Source organism: Coturnix japonica, chromosome 7 (assembly GCF_001577835.2).
Source record: "Coturnix japonica isolate 7356 chromosome 7, Coturnix japonica 2.1, whole genome shotgun sequence".
Classification (NCBI taxonomy): Eukaryota; Metazoa; Chordata; class Aves; order Galliformes; family Phasianidae; genus Coturnix; species Coturnix japonica.
In genome coordinates, this window is record NC_029522.1 from 10,276,570 (window position 1) to 10,287,627 (window position 11,058).

Here is an 11,058-nt window from a genome sequence, read left to right on the forward strand (position 1 = left end):
TGATAAGTGTATTGAACTCAAATGCTAAATGTGAACAGTGAAAGTAATCAGTGGTGATAGACTGCAGTCATTTTAAGCCAGGGTCACTGTATTTGAAGTTGCTTATCAGTTCAGGCAGATAAAACTGGCTTGCTTACGCATGGTTTTCCCCAGACAAAGGTCTGGGCATTTGTGTACTGTCTTGCATCTTTGAAATAATGAAGCCTACAACTACAGTTGGGAAATACTGTAACCTCTTTGCACGAGTAACAGTGAATGCCAAGGTTTGGAGCAGGCCCTTAATTAGGACTTCAGCCTTTTGATCTTATTAAGTAGTTCAGATTCTTATGTTTGTACTGCCTCCACTTTGAGTAATTGTGCAACAGGACGTTCATGTGGAGCCTGCGCTGTAGCTCGCTTATCTTTGTGAGGGAGCAGGTCTGTCCAAAAATGGATCTTTTGTTTTGCCTTTTATTAAGAAAAATACTGACGTTGGTTTAAGGATAGATCTTTTTTGTTTAATTTCCAGAAAGAATTGCTGGCAAAGGCATTGGCATCTCAAGTGGAGCAGTGGGATCTGTGATCCTTAGAGCATTTCATCAGTGTGGGTTACAATAAAGTCAGTAGTGAAAAACTGCTGATGTACTTAGGGGGTAAGCCTAGGAGAAAGTAAAATTATTTTAGAGGAGTAGCTGAAAAAAATGCTGTGTGTTTTGGATACTTGGGCACTTCAACACTGTATCTCTAGGTCCTGCCATCCTGAGACACGTGGGCCACTCTCACTCTGCTTTCTTTGCTTTCTGTATTTTATAGACTTCGGTAATTTTTTCTTGTCTAGAGTTAAGTGTTGCATGCTTACTGAAGCCAGCAGATACATCCCCTTATCAGCTGTTTAACAGGGGGGCATGTGTGGCTGCAAGGATGCATGCAGCTTAACTTCTCTTCCAAAGAGTTACTACTGGGCCTGAGAAGCAAAAAGAAGCGTTGCATCTCCAATCCATCCAATCTAATAGATTCTTAATATAAACTGCTAGTGGCTTCTGTACTATGTGTCACTCCTATGGTTATCTTTTAGAGAAAATAGCTGGTTCTGTGATCACACTGCACTTCTTATTGCAGACACCTTTACCTCTTAAGGGATGTTGCTTCAGTGTTGGAGAGGAGAGCAGTCTTGACAACGTGATCTGACCAGATGACTTTTGTTCCTCATGGCCGTGGCCTTATAAAGACCCTCCACCAGGAGTAGCTGCATCACACTGCAGGGCACTGAGCTGACGGCCTGCCTTCTGGGAGCTGCTTGGAGGCTCATGAGGTAATGGTGTGACTCTTCCACCTGGGCAGATGATAGCATTTTCTCTTCTGCAAGGAGAGATTTTTATCAGGTATGCAGGCTGGCTTCTGGACTGGGGCGTGCCACCTGTTTCTCTCCAGAGCCAGCCTAGCTTCTGGGGCTCTGTGCCCTGAATTATTTCAGAAGTGGTTTGTTGTCATTCTGAGCACAAACATGTAGCATTGCAGGCTGGTCCAGGTACGTGTGTGCATGAGGTGACATGGCTCTGCCTAATGTGGGACTTAACATTCAGCCAAACTGTTCTCACCTATCATTTGCACACTATTTGTTTCTCAAGTGTCAGATTTTGCCTCTCATAGGCACAAGCATCTCCACATGCAGTGACTGTAATTCCAGTAGTATTAATCTGTGGCAGAAAGTGCAGCAGATTCAAGGGGAATGTGGTGGAAAAATCCTCGGTCAGTTCAAAGCTGATTGGGTTTGCCATGCTTAATCTTTACTCTTTGTGTTCCCCCTCTGAAAACTGAGCTAATGCTCAATCCCGTGAGTGTACAGGACTGTCACTGCCTCGTTGTTTATGAAGCACAGTGAGAATTCTGAATGGGACCCAACTTAGACCCAACTTTCTCCTAGATGGAGCTTGAAACCAGCTCTGTTTTTACACTTAACATCCTTTCACACAGTGTCAAAGCCAGGGTTTGCTCCTGTTGTGGTGTAGTATCACTTCAGAAGGTAGCTTGTTAGGACTGGTAGTACTTGGTGGGAAAGCCAAGCTCTGACATTGTGGCACTCTGCTGTGAGACCAGAGAGGCTGTAGGGAATGGCAGCTACCCTGGATGAGAGGCAGACTCTTAGTGCAGCACTCAATGCAAGTCCTTGGTGCTGGAGATAGGGGTACAAGAAAGATAATGTCCCATTACCCAATCGGTGTTATGCAATATGTTGAAGCAATACCAGGCAGTGCTGTGGCAAGGGGAACATGCTTTCCCCCTTGTAGCCAGCCTGCTTGCGTGGGGGGTGGGCATGGCAGGAAATTGTGGAAACAGTTCTTGCCCTTTATTCGCTTTCTGTGTTTTTGCTATGTTGGTAGCAGGCAGCTGCACAAAGGGCGAGCAGACACTTCACCAAGTAGGGTCAGTACGGCCAGCAGGGCTTCCCTCGCTGCCCAGCATGGCATTGCCTGCAGTGTGGTGCTGGCTGCTTCCTCCAAGACTTCACTTTGTGGAACTGACCTCTCATGTACCACACAGAAACAGGGCTGATGTATGGTGTGTTGCTGATGCTGTATCCCCAGGGAGCAGCTTGAGTGGCCGTGAGCAGTGGCAGCCAGTTCTTCTGGCTGTGTGCTGTCACTCCCTGATGGCACATCAGCAGTACTCATCCATTTCTACCCCAGGGCTACAGTACCTTTTGGTGGCAGTAGCTAAATCACCAGAGATGTGTAAACCATCCCGGCGTGTCTTGGATGTGCGAGTCCGTCACAGGTAGAAAGAAAATAACACTTAGAAATCTCGTTTCCAGGACCTCTAGTGCGGCATCTTTTAAAAATATCAGCAGTGACAAGCTGAGAAAGAAACCTTTGTCTAGACACTTGTTTCCTAATACTGAATGCCAGGAGTTATTTCTCTTTACCTTTCTGGAGACTTAGTGGCTGGAGAACATTCTCTTTCCAAAGGAAATCCTTTTAACTTTGAGCAGCTTGAGACTCTAATTGGATGAAATAATAGCTTGGCGCTCCCCCAAGCAATATGATTTTTATCTTTTTCGTTGTCTGCAAAAGTCTGGCTTGTTGCAGTCCTGTGAGTCATGAAGGGAGTGTGGATGGATGGCAGAGGGTGCTGGTGTCCAGGGCCAGGCCCTTGGTGAGGTGGACATGTGGCTCTCAGAGGGACATGGCCATGTCTGCCCCGATGCTGGGGTGGTGCTGCCTGCCTCAGGGCTGCCGTGGTCCCATCGCTGATGCTGGCCTGGCTCTGGGCAGCTTTGGTAACTTTTAAGTTACACAAGAGGGATTTTTTTTGTTGGCCACTGCTCTGGTTTCTCCAGGTGACTCATCTTCTAATAATCATGGATTCGTGCTTTGTCTCAGCTGAACGCTGACTATTCATCAGCTTCAACTAGCATGTTTTGACGTTTTTGGTGGAGCCTTAGATTTTTATGATTTAACCCAGAAATAAGCGTGATAGAGTAAACACCAAAGCTTTGAACCCCTCAGGATTTTGTTTCTGTACAGTGTATTAAACAAACTGAGGTATCCAACGCAACTTTCTCCCTTGCCTCAGAAAAAAAAGCCTTAGGCCTTGGGGTGCACTGAATCAGCCATTGCCTTGGCTGTAGCACCTTGCCTACCTGCATTCCCAGAACTGGGGGGCCCTGGCCAGGGGATTCCTGCCTGTGCCAGGGAGAGCAGCTTACCTGGGTGAGGACAATGCAAGGCACGCTGAGCAAAGGTGGCTGAGGTGCAGCAGGAAGCTGCGGGTGATCTCTCAGTTCTCTGCTGACTTATTCATCGTCAGATGTCTGAATGCTGGCTGAGCCTTCAGCTCCTCTTGGGGCTCTCAAGGTTGGGGCTGCACAGGACAGGCATAAGCTGAACCAAAATGAGGATTGCTGTGTGCCCTCATGCCCTTCGCCAACAAGGAACTGCCTATCTCCTGTGCCGGCATTGCTTCCCTGGGGCGTTTTTTCCTCTTCTCTGTTTACCATCCTTACAGCTTGTTTTCCTTCCGGCAGCTGCTTGCAACAAAGTGCTGGCAGACAATCTTATCTCGGGGCACAGTCTGTCCTGCTCTGCTCTCTGCAGCATCAAGGTCCCCATGGGGCACTGCACAGGGGCAGCCGTAGCAGCTTGGCTTCAGATGGGCACATGGAGAGGTCCACATTGTGTGTCTAGGAGGGTGACAGAGTCTATTTCCCTCCTTGTCTCATTTGCTTGGTTTGTTGATCAGAATGGTTCTGCTCCGTGGCATCTGGGAGAGGAACTCATCTGGCTTTCAGGAAAAGAGGCCTTAAAACTCCAGGGAATATAGGTTGAGAATTCTCATTGCTTGTGCTTTGAAGCCAGCATGCCTGATAACTGAAATGCACCTAAAACTATTAAAGAAAGTAGCACTTCCTTTATAGAAATAAGTATTTCATTAAATAGCATGGGAACTGTTGAAAGAAAATTAACCACTTCTCTTGCTGAGCTGTACCCTGCCAACATGAAAGTATCTCATCTTAAGCAAAAATTGGAAAGAGATGAGCCTGAAAGCCTCATGGCACCTGCACAGCTGTTGGGGCAGTGCTGAAGTGTTTCATGGAGCTGCTGGTGAAGACTTATTCTCCAAAGGTTTTTGCTGTAGGAGCTTCACATCTCCTGCAGTGTCTGTAGGAGGCGAGAGCTGCTGGGCCTATTGCAGGAAGTGGCAGTCTTCCCATGTGCTTTCCAAGATGCTCCTTAATGGCCTATAGATGCTGTGTTGATGGGCACGGGCTCAAGATGACTTATGTTGCAGTGAGGTGAGCTCTATGGTTAGAGCCTTGTTCAGCAGCCGGCCATCTGCGTTATCAGACTGTTTACTTTGGTTTCCGAAGTCCAACATATGTGCATTGCTTCACTAAGGATGAGCCCAGGGAACTGTTGTATGCCACTGCTTTTGGCTGGCTCCATCCATATGCATTTTGGAGTTCATTTCCTTTCTTTTAGCATACAGTTGAGAAACTTGCCGACAAAAGCTGAAACACCAATTTAATCATGTGAGACTATAGTGCTGTCAAATGTATCAGATAGCATGAAATATGCAGTAAGTCTTTGGAACTGCAGCTCTGCTGCTGGCAGCTGAGCAACTACCGTGTGCTGAGGTCACAACTACAAAAAAAGGTATTTAAATGTGCTTTTAACTTAAAAGGAAAGTCAGTATGAAACGGGAGAATCGCTTAGTGATGTTTCTGTGATTTCTCAATCAGATTTGCTCAATGTGTGATGTAAAATCTGAGTTTTCTCTGCTGTCAGTTGTTGACCCCTGTCCCCTGTGGAAGCCCTGACCTTTAGAAATAGCTGCAGCTGGAGGGTTTGCCTACCAGGAGAGCTGTGCTTCACTGCACCTGGGGAGAAAGGGGAGGAGGGTGTAAGTGTGGAGCCCTGCAGATCTGTTTTTGCCCCCACCTGACCCCAGCAGGCACCTGTGCTCTGTGCAGGGAGGGGGTTGGGCCCAACCCAGGTGCTTTGGGCTAGACTGGATCTGCAAAGCAGAGCATCTGCACATTGCTGAGGAGTGCTGGTGTGCAGGGCTTGATGCAGCTTCAGTGTTGCATAGTCACCTTGTGTTAGACGTGCCCTTTGCCAGGTGTTGCAAGTCATCACAGGGTGATGGCTGCAGGAAAAAGGGACTAATTTGGTGATTTATTCTTCCTACAGTTGCTGCCTTAAGAGGGACAAAAGTCTATCTCTGATGCTTTTTTTGGCTGTGCAGTTTGCATGGAGCAGGTAGTTCTGCTGTTTTTTCACACTGCGGTATCCGAGGTTAATTCTGCATTATATATGGAAGGTGACATAAGCCAGGGAGTACTTTTTTTCTCATTGGGATGCCTACAGAAAACAACAGCAAAGAAGCCACCATTGCTGCTGGAATGGCTCCCCCACCACAAGCCAACCTGCCCAGCTACCACCTGGTGGGGTACCTGTTGGAGACCAAGAACTCTGACTGTGCCCATTTCCGTAGCTGCTGGCTACGTCAGGGCACAGCTGTGGTAATTCTGGTGATGCAAGCTGCTCCCTCAGCCTTTCCAGACAGGAAGGGGAAGAGCTCTGTCTCATCTAAAAAGCAGAAACATCTGTAAAGGCCAGTGTGAGTTTTTTCAGAATGAATCTGTGAGGATAGCAGTGATGCGGGGGTGATTTTAGTTTTCATCCATCATTGTGGATTGCTTTCAACTGTGAATTCATTGATAAATATTTAATACTCAGTGCACAATTCCATTTTGATGTGTAATCTCCAGGGACACATCCTCCTAATACAGAGGGGGGGAAGGAGGGAAAATGCCTAACAAAATTAAATCACTCCTTGTTCCACTCAAAGTATTCATATCAGTGTTTCCAGGTTCCTATGGTCTCTTTGCGTAGCTGAGGTGCTGCAGAGGCTCCTGCTGTGCTTTGGTGAAGGAGATTGTCGCTGAGGTGTGCTACAGAGCAGCTCCTTGTCTTGCTGAAGCCCCTTCCTGCAGCATTCTGTATTAAAATGCATGAGTGTGTTTCCGGGGGATATCTTCCTTATGTTCCTTTTCAGTCCTTAGTTTCTAGTTCATCTGAAGTAGCAGCATTGCTGCTGTGCTATGGAAAACGAATGTTTAGCTTCAACATTCTTGAAGCTGCCTGTGCTGCAACAAACTTTCCAGAGCTGTTGTGACTACAGGATGGCTGAACCAAAGGGGAAAAGCCCAAGGGATGAAGGAGAGCACCTAGTGAGCATAGAGCCAACCCTGTGTGCTGTCCGGGGCCCAGCAGGGTCAGGGCTGCTCTGGGCACTGTGGTCTGGGCTGGTGTAGTTTGACAAAGCTGACAGCCAGGTGCTGTGATGTGCTGACCTCATCCATGGCATGTGCAAATCCAGCCCATTGCTGAGACAAAAATGGCTTTAAGCCCTGTCTATCCATCTGTCTCCTCAGTCAGGTTTCCCTTCACTAGCTGGCATGAAAGGTGTTTTTAACTGAAACTATTTCCAGCTATTTCTCCCTTCAGAAACCTTCGAGTGTTTCCATGCCCCCTGCAAAGAGCTTTTCTCAGCATTTTGACTGGAAAGCATTGCAGCTTCATAGCTGCGTGGCAGGTATTTGAGCATGTCCCCTTGCTTTATGAACAACTCTGAGAACAGTTCATGTTGCACAGGAAGGGCATGTCTCTTTCTCCAAGTACCCATTGTTGTCTCCTATTCAGGAGCTTTCAGAAGCTACAGGCTGGCAGAGTGCAGCTCATGGTAACGGGCAGGGGCACCTTATGTGCTTCATCATTACTGGGCTGTGGTGAGATGCTGGGGCTCGGCACCCACTGTGCTCTGCTCACCACCTGCCCAAGAAATGCTTGGTGTGAAGTCAAGGCCGCTGCTGTTGTGCAGTAGTTGGCCTGCTTTGAAAGATTATCTTCTGTGTGTGTGTGTGGTGAGTTTTTATCCTCCTTTTCCCCAGATGTAGCAATTTGTGGCCAAATCTTATGGTCTCAAGTGAGTGCTCTGGCAGAAGAAACTACTTTAGAACTTGACATAACCTAACTTTAAGATAAAAGCCTTTATGTAATCACTAGTTTGCATTCACGGTTGCTTTGGTTTCTCTCATCATCTAGAAGTTATTTTCTTCATGCTGGGAGTTGGACTTTCCTGGCACTGCATCTGTTTTCAGCGATGTATACACACAACTGCTGACAGCTCGGAGCCTGATCCCATGTTCCTTGACCCTGGTCCTAGCTTGTTTTTGCTGGCACAGTTATAAAGCCTCCCATCTCTACTGATGACCAGTGGTGGCCCTTCAGCTGCCTGAGGAACGCCCAGTGCTGTCTCAGAGTGGTCTGGCCTTTCTCGGTACTGAAAGAAGATGGTCCTATTGCTGTTCATGTAGCAGCCTGCTGCTCTGTGCTCCTTTCGTGTTCTCATTCAGCTCTCAGTGTGCTCTCCTCTCCCTGAAGCTTTATCAGAGACTCACGGTTCCATCTTTATGGCATCCAGCTTTATGGCATCCAGCATGATGCACATGCATCCTGTAGAGCTGCTATGTGCTTTGAAGCACTCAACCTCTTCCATCCTGTGCTTATCTCCCAGGCACAGCATGAGGCTGGGCTTGCTTCTGCCGACAGGCTGCTTTCAGATCTCTGATGAAAGGATTGTGAAGGATCATTGTTGTCGAGCAATCACTTCTGTTTCCAGTGAGCATCAAGCAGGCTGCAGGCATGCAACATCCTGCTGAAACCATGATGAGCTATGCCTGCTGGCAGCAGGTTGCTGTGCAGAGCAGGACTGGGGCGAGAGGGTGGCCCCTGCCCTGTGCTCTCCTGTCCTTCATATCCACCCCTCATAGCAACTCCTGCAGGCAGTGCTTGCCCATCATTCAGCTGTAGTGTGGAGGAATAGCAGAGAAGCTCTCATATGGATGAGCTGAACTGTCACTCCTCTTGTTTTGTTTAAAAACAAAGCAAGGCGTTGCTTGGAGCAATAGTTGGAGTAAGCAGAGCACACATCTGGTCTTGGCTTCGCTCAGCTTTCAAATCATTCTGCAGTCACAACAGCCTCATTTTTTTTGGATATGGGTCGCTGCTGCTGTTGGGCTGAATGAACTCGGTCAGGCATGGACCTCTGTGTGCCAGAGCACAGAAACCCCTCAGTCTGTCTTGGGGGGGGGGGGGGAAGAGGGAGGCTGGAGGTGCTAGAGAGACGCGTGGTATGTTTGGATATACACAAGGCAGCTTCTGTTCCCCTTAATAATTTTGGAACAACTGTTAAATTGTGACCTGCTACCTCCAGGCTGCAGCCAGCAGGCCAGGAGCCTGCTTGTTTCTGGCCCCATCTCATGAGTGCAGTGCTTTTGGCGATGCAGGCCTGCACCAGGCCTGGCTGTTGGGGGTGCTTTGGTGCCATGCTGCAGGGAGAGGCCTTGGTCTGCCAGGGATGGGGGCCCTGGGCGGGTGGCTGTGTTCAGTGCTCACGCCTGCAGAGACCGCAGGAGGAGATAGTGCGGTAGCGGCAGCTGCCCCTGAAATTATTTGTGCACGTGTTTAGTTCCAAAGGCTCCTGCACAGCTGGTTGGAGGTCACTGTTGATGTTGATAAGGATTTGCCAAGCAGCAAGAAGATGGGACAAGGTCAGGGGCTCTTCTGGTAGTGAGGCAGAGTGTTTAGCAAACACCGTTATCTCCTGAATTGGGGTGAGAGATTTCATTGACAAAACACGCGGGGGAGGTCTGGATGCTAGCAGAGGGCAGGAGAAATGTGCTTTACAGCTTTTGGCTGGGTTTGAGAGTAACATGGGAATGGCTGCTTCCTTTAAAGCTTCAGGGAGCTGAGGGGCTGGGTGCAAGAGGAACTGCGGGGCTTTTTCTTATTGTGGCTGAACACCTCGTTGCTGGTGACAGGGCTTCCCTGTCACCCCCAGGCTGTTGCTGCTGCGCTGTCCCCTTGCTGTGCAGCTGATGGCAGCACATGGCCTTCAAACCTGTCCCTCACCTGGGGATTGCGACCCTCAGCAGGGGCTGAGGGCAGGGCACCCTCACATCAGACACAGCTCTGAGTGCTATTTCTAGGAGCGGAGGGGATAGTGCTCCCAGAATTTTCCATTAGGGGACAAAGAGTTCCTGACAGGGACCGTGAGGGGCGCTGTCTCTGTAGTGACTTGTTTCTGCCTCCAGTCTCCATCTGCCACTGTGTGTACTGATGTTTAGCCCTTGCTGGCAGCAGCATTGTGCCCACATCTGGGAGCTTCTGGAAGGTTTGAGTTGTTTGCTAATGCCCGGACTTTCATTTCCTGATAGCGGACCAGTGAAGCCCCTCACCCACCTCCCTGCCAGGACAGAGATGAGAGCACTGCTGAGCAGGCAAGGCAGCACCTCTGTCTGCATGGACAGAGCAGGTCTGGGGATTCCTACCCCTTCTCCAGGCCCATGGAGTTCTTCCTGCTGCTCTGCTCCCGTCTACTTGCACTGCTGGCAGAGCCAGTACCATGCAGCCACTGCATTACCTTGCAGATAGCTGCCTCCAGGCAAAATGCTAATGCACAGAGGCTTGGTTGTAGATATCAGAGGTCTGAAGTTAGTATCACCCTTTTTGTTAAAACCGCAAATGTAAATTTTGAATTGTTTAACTATCCCCATAACCCTTCCTCCTTCCCCCTCCGGACTGCTCTCCCTCTTGCCCACAGATTTCCTTCTTTTTTTGCTCAGTACTTGCTTCAGGTGCCTGTGCTTCTATCTGCTCTTGCTTTGCACCCTTCCGTGCTTTTGGGTAGGTGGAAGCTCTGGCAGCTCCTGGGGGAGCAGTTACAGGGGCAATTTCTCCTCCTGGTGAACACATGCCCTCCACAGTTGTCAGGATGGCTAAAAGTGAGTGAATACAAAAGTGAAATGAAACTTATAAAGGGGAAACCCTGCTTAGGCATTGGTTTATTGAACTCAGTGAAGAAGAGTAGAAAAAATTACAGACTCTTTGCTATAGAAACAAAGAAAAATCTTTCCTTTAGCACTCCCTGCCCACTTATGCCTCCTTGTGCTCATTTATGCTGAGTGCTTTTACTTGTAAATTGCAGGTAGAGTAAGAGATCTTGTAGCATCCAAGGGCTGCCTGAGCTCTCCAAGCCATACAGGTAGGGCTTGGTCAGCTCATTTTGGTCTGGGCATGACCTCTGGAGGCTGTTCCTCATGTGGAAATACGAGGTTTTCAGCTCTCTGAAGTGCGGAATGATGGAAGTAGCAGTCAGATGGGTTTGATTTTCCATAACAGACCTGTGAGAAACAGCCAGGCCGTACAGAGACATTGACCCAGATTTTTTATCTGAAGGAGTGTTGTTTACAGGTAAAAACACTTCCAAATTGTGAGGCTGGTTTGCCATTACAGTACCTCATTTTAAACAGTAAATAACGACTATATTTTGTAGTCACTCTTCTCTTTTAGGTGAATGGCTGGTGCTTGTCAAGCTGGCATTGGTGTTCAAGGATGACAAACAATAAGCACACACATGTTGCTTTCTCCAGGCTCTTGCTATGGCAGAGGGAGTGTAGGTCCACCAAGGCTTCATCAGGTGGTCTCCTTTGTTCTCAGTGGGCATTTTGGTTAG